The sequence below is a fragment of the Atta colombica genome, unplaced genomic scaffold, assembly GCF_001594045.1.
Source record: "Atta colombica isolate Treedump-2 unplaced genomic scaffold, Acol1.0 scaffold219, whole genome shotgun sequence".
In the NCBI taxonomy this organism is placed as follows: domain Eukaryota; kingdom Metazoa; phylum Arthropoda; class Insecta; order Hymenoptera; family Formicidae; genus Atta; species Atta colombica.
In genome coordinates, this window is record NW_017259315.1 from 554,440 (window position 1) to 562,088 (window position 7,649).

A 7,649-nucleotide genomic window follows, 5' to 3' on the forward strand; every position below is an offset into this window, starting at 1 on the left:
TATCAAATAGGTATAAACTTCTGTATTAAAATGCGATGGAATATTATCCTCCCATCGCACATTACAATTCTATTTTATCAGAAAAATGAAAATCATCTCAAAAAGCGTGTTACTTTCCACGAAATAAGCGTGAACTTCACCCCGGGTCCGTTTACCGTTCTAGTCGATAGGGTCTTTCACTCGGTTAGTCATGTTGCACTTTTATACGACATTGTACGAGATCGTCGTCCTTTTACCAGCGACGGCCGATGGATTTCGCGTGACACGAGCGATCGTTGCGGACGCCTTTGATCGGCCATGCGACGTTTTTTTAATCGTGTTAAACGTTCCGTCGTTACCCTCAATCATCCAACGACGAGCTCCCGCTCGTCAAGTCTCTTTCCTCCATCCCCGTCCGTCCCATGTCGGTTACGAGAGCGGATCCGACCTTCTCGATTCGTTCTCCTCTCCCTCCCCTTCCTCTCTCTCTCTTTCTCTCTGTCTCTCTCTTCTTTCCGTGAGAGACGCGCGACATCCGTTGTTTAATTAAAATCAGATCAAAATGACGTCTTCTGGTGAGCGCGAAGCTCATGCAACGCGACGGCTTTCAATTAATTCAATGTCGGTCCCGCTGCACGATACACGAAACGATAACGACATGCCACGCCGACATCCCACGGACGTTGCAAAAGAATTTACGAAGATAGCAGGATCAACTCTCCTCTCTTTCGAGCAACGAAAGCTATGTATGTATACATGTCTTGGTGATGTTATTTTATTTAAAATAAACTCTTTCTCTGCCGCGCATATAAAATACCTTTGGTTTAATAATATGATTCCTAAAATTTACGCTTTGCGATTCATATTCAGACCTCGCGCACGATAAAAGGGGATGGTAGATGTAACGCGCTTTCCATTGTTTACCGCATAATTTTCAGGCGGGGAATGTTTCGATTCGAAACAGCTTTTTATCATTGCAAAGTATTGCAGATATTGGCGATATTGCGAAACAGTATTCGTGATTGTTTATTGTTCCGTACGTGCCATGTTTATGTATCGATATGTATGCGTACGTATTAAATTAGTACGCAAGCATTAAGCTACGTCTATCGATTAGATAACTATATCGTTCTTTGCCTTACATAATGCAGATACTCGAGACGAGCACACAAGAATTGTTTGCGTGCAATATTGCGATATTGCGTACGATGTGCAGGAAATTTAACGTCTTTTAGTTCGTCTCGTGTATATACGGCGTATGCGATCGCATAACGCGATATTATCAATCGAAGCGCGCTCAAACAATATGTGACGATTGCAATTTTATTATCGGCGGCGCGTTTTCATGCTGGTATGTCAATATTAATAAAGAAAAAAAAAGAATAAATAGAAAATTACTATGTTCGTGTGTCAATATTAATAAAAAATATTTATCAAATAATTCGAATGCGGATGCATGCAAAAAGGACACGAGCGGAAAATATGAAATTTTCTCTATATTCGGAAATTACGCCAATTGTACCAATTATTTCACTTTATCGGCGCAAATATCGTAATTCGTTATGATTCTATTAAAGAGCCTCTAATCAGAGCTTGGTCATAGGAGCATATTATGTTGTAAAATTCTACGAGTGAAAAAAAATATCGTTTCCTTTTAAAGTAATACAATTTTTTAAAAAATCAAGTTTTCCAGAAAAGAAGACAAATTATTTTTCAATTTGACAAAAAATTGATTACTCAAATAATATCAGCAAAAAAATATTATATTCTTAACATAATCCAATATCATTTTTATCATTTTTGTTTCAATCACTCCTTCGAGTTGTAACAATTTTAACGACTTTTTAAAAACACGCTTTTTGAATTGTAATTTTAACGTTAAATTCATTTATTTTTGACAATAGATAGAGTAATGTTTACTTACAGAAAATTATTGATGAATCAAATAACAGCAAAAAATATATTCTTTTTTAAGCTATTTTTTTTGTTGTGATTTTTACGATTTTTATAAATTAAATTAATTTACTTTTAATAATTGATAGGATAATGTTTAACTCATGGTAATAACTAGAAAATTTCGTTTTTTGAGTTTAAAATAAGGATAAAATATGTGCTATTTTATCCTACCAGAACTTGACAAAAAATGTCGGAATCAAAAGTAGAGCCTCTTATGGCTCTGATTAAATGATTTTTTGATTCTTATAAAATCTACAAGAGAAAAAAGGAAAATAATATTCTTGCGCTGATGATCGTGACATCTGAGATTTATCTTTTCGGGCATCATTCGGATGTGAGAAGCAAAAATCGCACTGTTTAACTTCGAGATGAGAACTGGTTGGGTCATCGCATCACTTAGTATGCATCTTTGTTTTCCGGGGCATTACTCGGGGCTATCTCTTAAATCCTGTACGCAGTTACAGCGCTACAGTATCTCGAATACGAAATCGACGAGGTTGCGCACACTACGGGATGCTTCTTGCCTCTTCTCGTCGTTTCGTTCATGTTGCACGGTCCGATAATCAGAAATCGGCGGGAGAGCTGAGAGTGAGAAGCGAATCCCTAGGGCGTGTGCCACACGATCAACGTAGCCGATTGCCCCAATTCGCAATGGAATGTTTTGCGGATTGAACGCGGGTAATTCACCAACAGATACGTTTCTCCCACAATTCGTTCGAGTAACGGCCGAAGTTGGAAAGTTGAAGTCGCGGTATTGGATTATGAGATATCGACAGCAGAGGATGAATGACGGTTTCTTTATCCGCACATCTAAACGCAAAGATTATAAGGGCAACAGCACACGACAGTTATCGACTGTTATGTATTTATGGAAAACAATTAAACCCTTTACTCCGGAATAACTGTTCGCGAGTACAATATACTTTAAATTTATATATATTTGCTTAAAGTTAATGTGAATAATTGTTCATCGAACGATTATTTTTTTATATTGGAGGTTATAATTCAAGAAAAGATTGTGTACAAAATTATGTAACATATCGTTTCTACCAATATTGTTTAATATTAATATTGATTCAACTAGTTTTTCATCTTTTTGTTGTAGAAATTAAAAAAAGATGAAGAGTAAGTTGAATCATAAGATTAGAAAAAGATGAAGAATAAGTTAAAGTTATTTTATATTGATAGAAATTAATCATACAAACATATAAGTTAGTAGATTACGTAACTTAAAATTATGTAAACTTGTAGAAAACATTTGTTACAAATAATTTTTTCACAATATAGTTGAAGCAGAAATTTGGATTCATTGGACTCACCGATTAGGGTTAAAATTACATTGTATTTATGTGCGCGATTATATACACTGTCATGAAATTTCCATAAACACAACAATCTGTTAACACTTTATCTATTGTGAGTTGCTGCTTTAAGTAATCTCAATCCTTGCTTTGCATTAAAATTGAACACGGTCTTTATACCTATTCGGATATTACTTGAACTAAATGAGGCAACATTATAAAAATAATGTTCTGGATGTTCTATCATAGAAGTATTTTTGTAAAGTGAGATATTTTTTTTAAGTGATCATAAATCTGATTATGTTGGAAGCGCGAATCTATATTGTGATTTTAATAAAACAGACTTTCTTCCAATATTTATTTTGTACTTCTCGTCGATTATTTGTTACATTAACATATCTAATTACATACAATATAAATTACGTAAGGAAAGATCTTTTGGATATATCATTTAAATATCAACCTTTCATTCTTTCAAAATAAGTAGCTATCTTTCGAATTTTAGAAGCAGCTTCTTACTATATTCAGATATTAAATGCCAAGTATAAAGTGCCTTATTTGCATTTCTATTTTCTGGTACAAGAAAGATGTATAAAAACTCCAGGTTATTTATCAATATCCCGCTGTTTCCTTCGAGCCATCTTATCCGCTGCATTACAACTCAGAAAATAAATATACGCACACACACTTACACACACAAACACACACACGCGCGCGCGCTACACTTATGTTGTAACCCGAAAGATTTATCCTTCGACCACACCGAACAAGACGTTTACTCGAAAGAGGAAGCACTCACCCTTGCTGGATATTGCTGCCGCACCGATGAATTGTATGGCCAGGACAGCACCAATCAGAAGAAACTTTCCAGAACCGCCGCGTTTCGCCGCGACCGATCCGCACTTGACACCAGACGAACCCTTCGATGCTCGGTGATTGCCGGTTCTCACCCTGCTCATCCGAGGATTGTACCGACGTGATCTTCTGTCGCGATCATCGCCGATGCCGTCTGGTCGAAATATCGCCGTGCTCATCATGATTATAACTGATCGCTGTTTAAAATCCTCGATCAGGCTGCTTCGAGAGAAAGAAATGTCACTATGCACTATCTCGTAGATCCCCTCCGCGTAATCCTTCAATCACTCAGAGACCAAGGCTTTGAGCGACAGAACAATCTGACACAATCACACAATCCGGATGGAACAGACACAGGACTGCACCACGGGGAGCGTGAATGCTTCCGCTGTCACAATTGGTGCCTCTGCGAGCTGTCCCAGGCGCTGCAGGGCGCACGAGAATGAACCAGTCACCCCCTACAGTTAACACTATCACGACGAACGGCCGACAGGTCGGCCGCTATCAAAACAAAACTCCGGAACGTCACTTGCAACCGTCGTGAATGGCGCTACACCTGGCGCGCCTTCGCGAGCCCGTTCGGTTCCACCTGGAACTAACCGCGCCGGGCGTCTCCGGAGGGCAGGTCCTCCCCCATAACGGCGACAGGTCTCTCGTTGTGCCCTGGTCGAATGGGGCGCTATGCGCGGTAAGGCCGGAAGAAAGAGAGAGACGAAAGAAAAGAAAAAAAAATAGAAGAGATGCCTACGATCAGCCCTTTTCAATTCAATCTTGGTCAGTTCTCGATCTCGAAAAGCGCTTTCCCGATTTTGCGATTTCGGCGAACGCAACTGCACGCGGATACTGTTTTCTTCCGTGATAGAGAAGAGAGGGAGAGAATCAACGCCAAAGAGAGGGAGGGGAAAAAAGAGGAAAATAACTTGCGCGCGGGTGGGCGGGTCCCACCGTGAATCCTCGAGAGGGTTGATGGCTGCGCGGGGGCAGTTGGGTAACGGCGCTGGAAAACGAGAGAGAAAGAGAGAGACAAATATTCAATGGATGAACAGAGAAAGAACGATAAAGAGATAGAAGAGAGATTACAAATATACACTGAATTTTCGTGATCGGAGCCGCGTGTTAAAAACCCCCAACGCAACGTGCTGCCGCGTCGAGACGCCCGGCGCTACTGAGGCGAAGGAGAGCCCGTTCGGGGGTTGCTGCCGCTACGCGAAGCCGGGAAGGGGTGAGAGAATGCGGGGATGCGGAGGGATGATGGCAGCGCGGCGCGCCTCGGATATTCTCGCTTCTCTCCGACTCTCCTCTCTTATTCTCTCTCTCTCTCTCTCTCTCTCTCTCTCTCTCTCTCTCTCTCTCTCTCTCCCCTCCTCTCCTCTCCTGAGCGCCTCCTTCACTCGTTTTTCCGCGCTCTCCCCATTGTTTTATATATCGAATTTTATATTTCCGAGCTTGATCTTATTTTATTCCGCGTAAAATATTTATTTAGATTGCTCCACACGGCAGGCCGTATGAACTGGCACTTTCGTGTTTCTCCTCACGCATTTCTCATTCACTCAATTCTGTTTAATTTGCGTGCTTGCTATATTCTCACTTGTCGTTCTTGAGGAATTTGATCCCAGGATAGTTGGTGGATTCTTTTTCCCTTTCGCTCTTTTCTCATTCTCATTTACCATGTCAGATGTAGATCGAAACAGGAAGCGGAACGCGATACTATTTAAAAAAAAACTTCTCGACCGTGGCGTACAATGCATTTGGTGCAAAAGAATTTGATTAAACGCGACGGATTGCTTTATGCATTCCGTGACCGAAACTGAATAAATTTTCGTTAGAATGCACAGCATTTGAACGCATCCCTATGCGTGCGGACAAACCGCAACTGTTTTGCATATTATTATTTTACTTCCCTTCCACCCCTGCCTTTCCTCCTCCTCCAGCTGCATGGAATCTGATAGAGAACGAATGGGACGACGTTTCGCAAAAGCGAAATTAACGCATAGCGACAATGTTGCCCGCACAGAAAATCGTCCAATAATTTGCGTACCGCTGGCAACGATAGTTGCACTCGATGCCGCCTATCGTGATTGACAGTCCTTCTTCCTCTTTGGAACTCCCTCTCCCATTCTCCCCCGCTGCATGTAACAATGTCGATAATTAATCGTCAACGTGAACGTTAATTAAACACATGACAGATACAGAAAATGGGAAATGAGACCAAGTTGGCGCGATTCGTGACGAATTCAATAGCGGTTGTTAGCTACTCGAGAGAGCACGCGACGTCGACGCACTTCCGTAATTTTTCCGTAATTATTCGTAACGATGTCGCACCGGCGAAAAAGCGTTGTGGGGGATAGTAATCAGGGAGCGATCGAAATCGGATTATCGGCATCCGATCAATCGACAATCACGTCTGGCTACGGTCGCTCGCGCCATGTATACATTGCGCATTGCGCGTGTTGACATGAATCCGACGGATAGCAGATAGATAGCTAATTTCGCTCCGTGATTCGCGTCTCGAGCTCGAGCATGAATAAACAATGTCCGGCTGCGCGATGATAATGAATTAAACGACCCGCAATAAGCCACATTAATTTCGCGTGAGTAACGTTGATGAGTACTACATTCCATTTATAAATACACTGAATATTTCTTAAAGGGATATTCTCGCTTTTAGTACTATTTTATACTCATTTTTACTCATTTTTAGGAAATTTTTTAAATATAACAGCCATAAATTTGAAATTTAGAAAATTAGAAAATATTCAAATATCAAAGAATAAATGTAACAAATTTCAAATTTATAGTTGTTATATTAAAAAAAAAAAGAATTCTTAAAAAGAAGTAAAATATATTAAAGCGTAATGTAAAAGAGAATATCTCTCTAAAACGTACTTGCTGCTCTATTAGTATTATTTTATCTTAAATGCCGATGTATGTATCTATTTTAGCTTGCCTGTGATACGTGATAATTTTTTTATATTTACAGTACAGTTGAAAAATTTATGTTAAATTTTTTATCTGAAATAAAATTTGTATCTCATATAGTCCACTCACAAAAATTTGTGTTAATTTAACAAAAGTTGGATATATTAGAAAGTAATTGGATATATTAGAAAGTAACAAGAATTGACGTAAAAAATTAAAAATGTAACTCTTTGATAAAAATTATAAACAAATTGTGGAAGCATAGTTCTTCAATAAAAATTAACACAATTATGTTAGCATCTATTTATATTTTAAATTGGTAAATTAATTACATTCCTTTTTTATTTACTTATTTTAGAATTTATATTTTAAAACTATGTTATTTTAATGTCATTTGTTTACCCATAGTATTATCGTAACACTAGGATTTAACACAAAATATTCAAATAACACAATTACATTATTTTAACACTCGGAACACTCTCAAAAATTCAAAAACAAAAAAATTGTAACGAGTTCAAATTTTGACAAAAATATAAAATTTGTTTACTATGTATAATTATTAAGATATTATATAAACGTTGAGAAATGTCGTATATGCATTTTAAATGAAAATGTTGATATTTTATTATTATACGG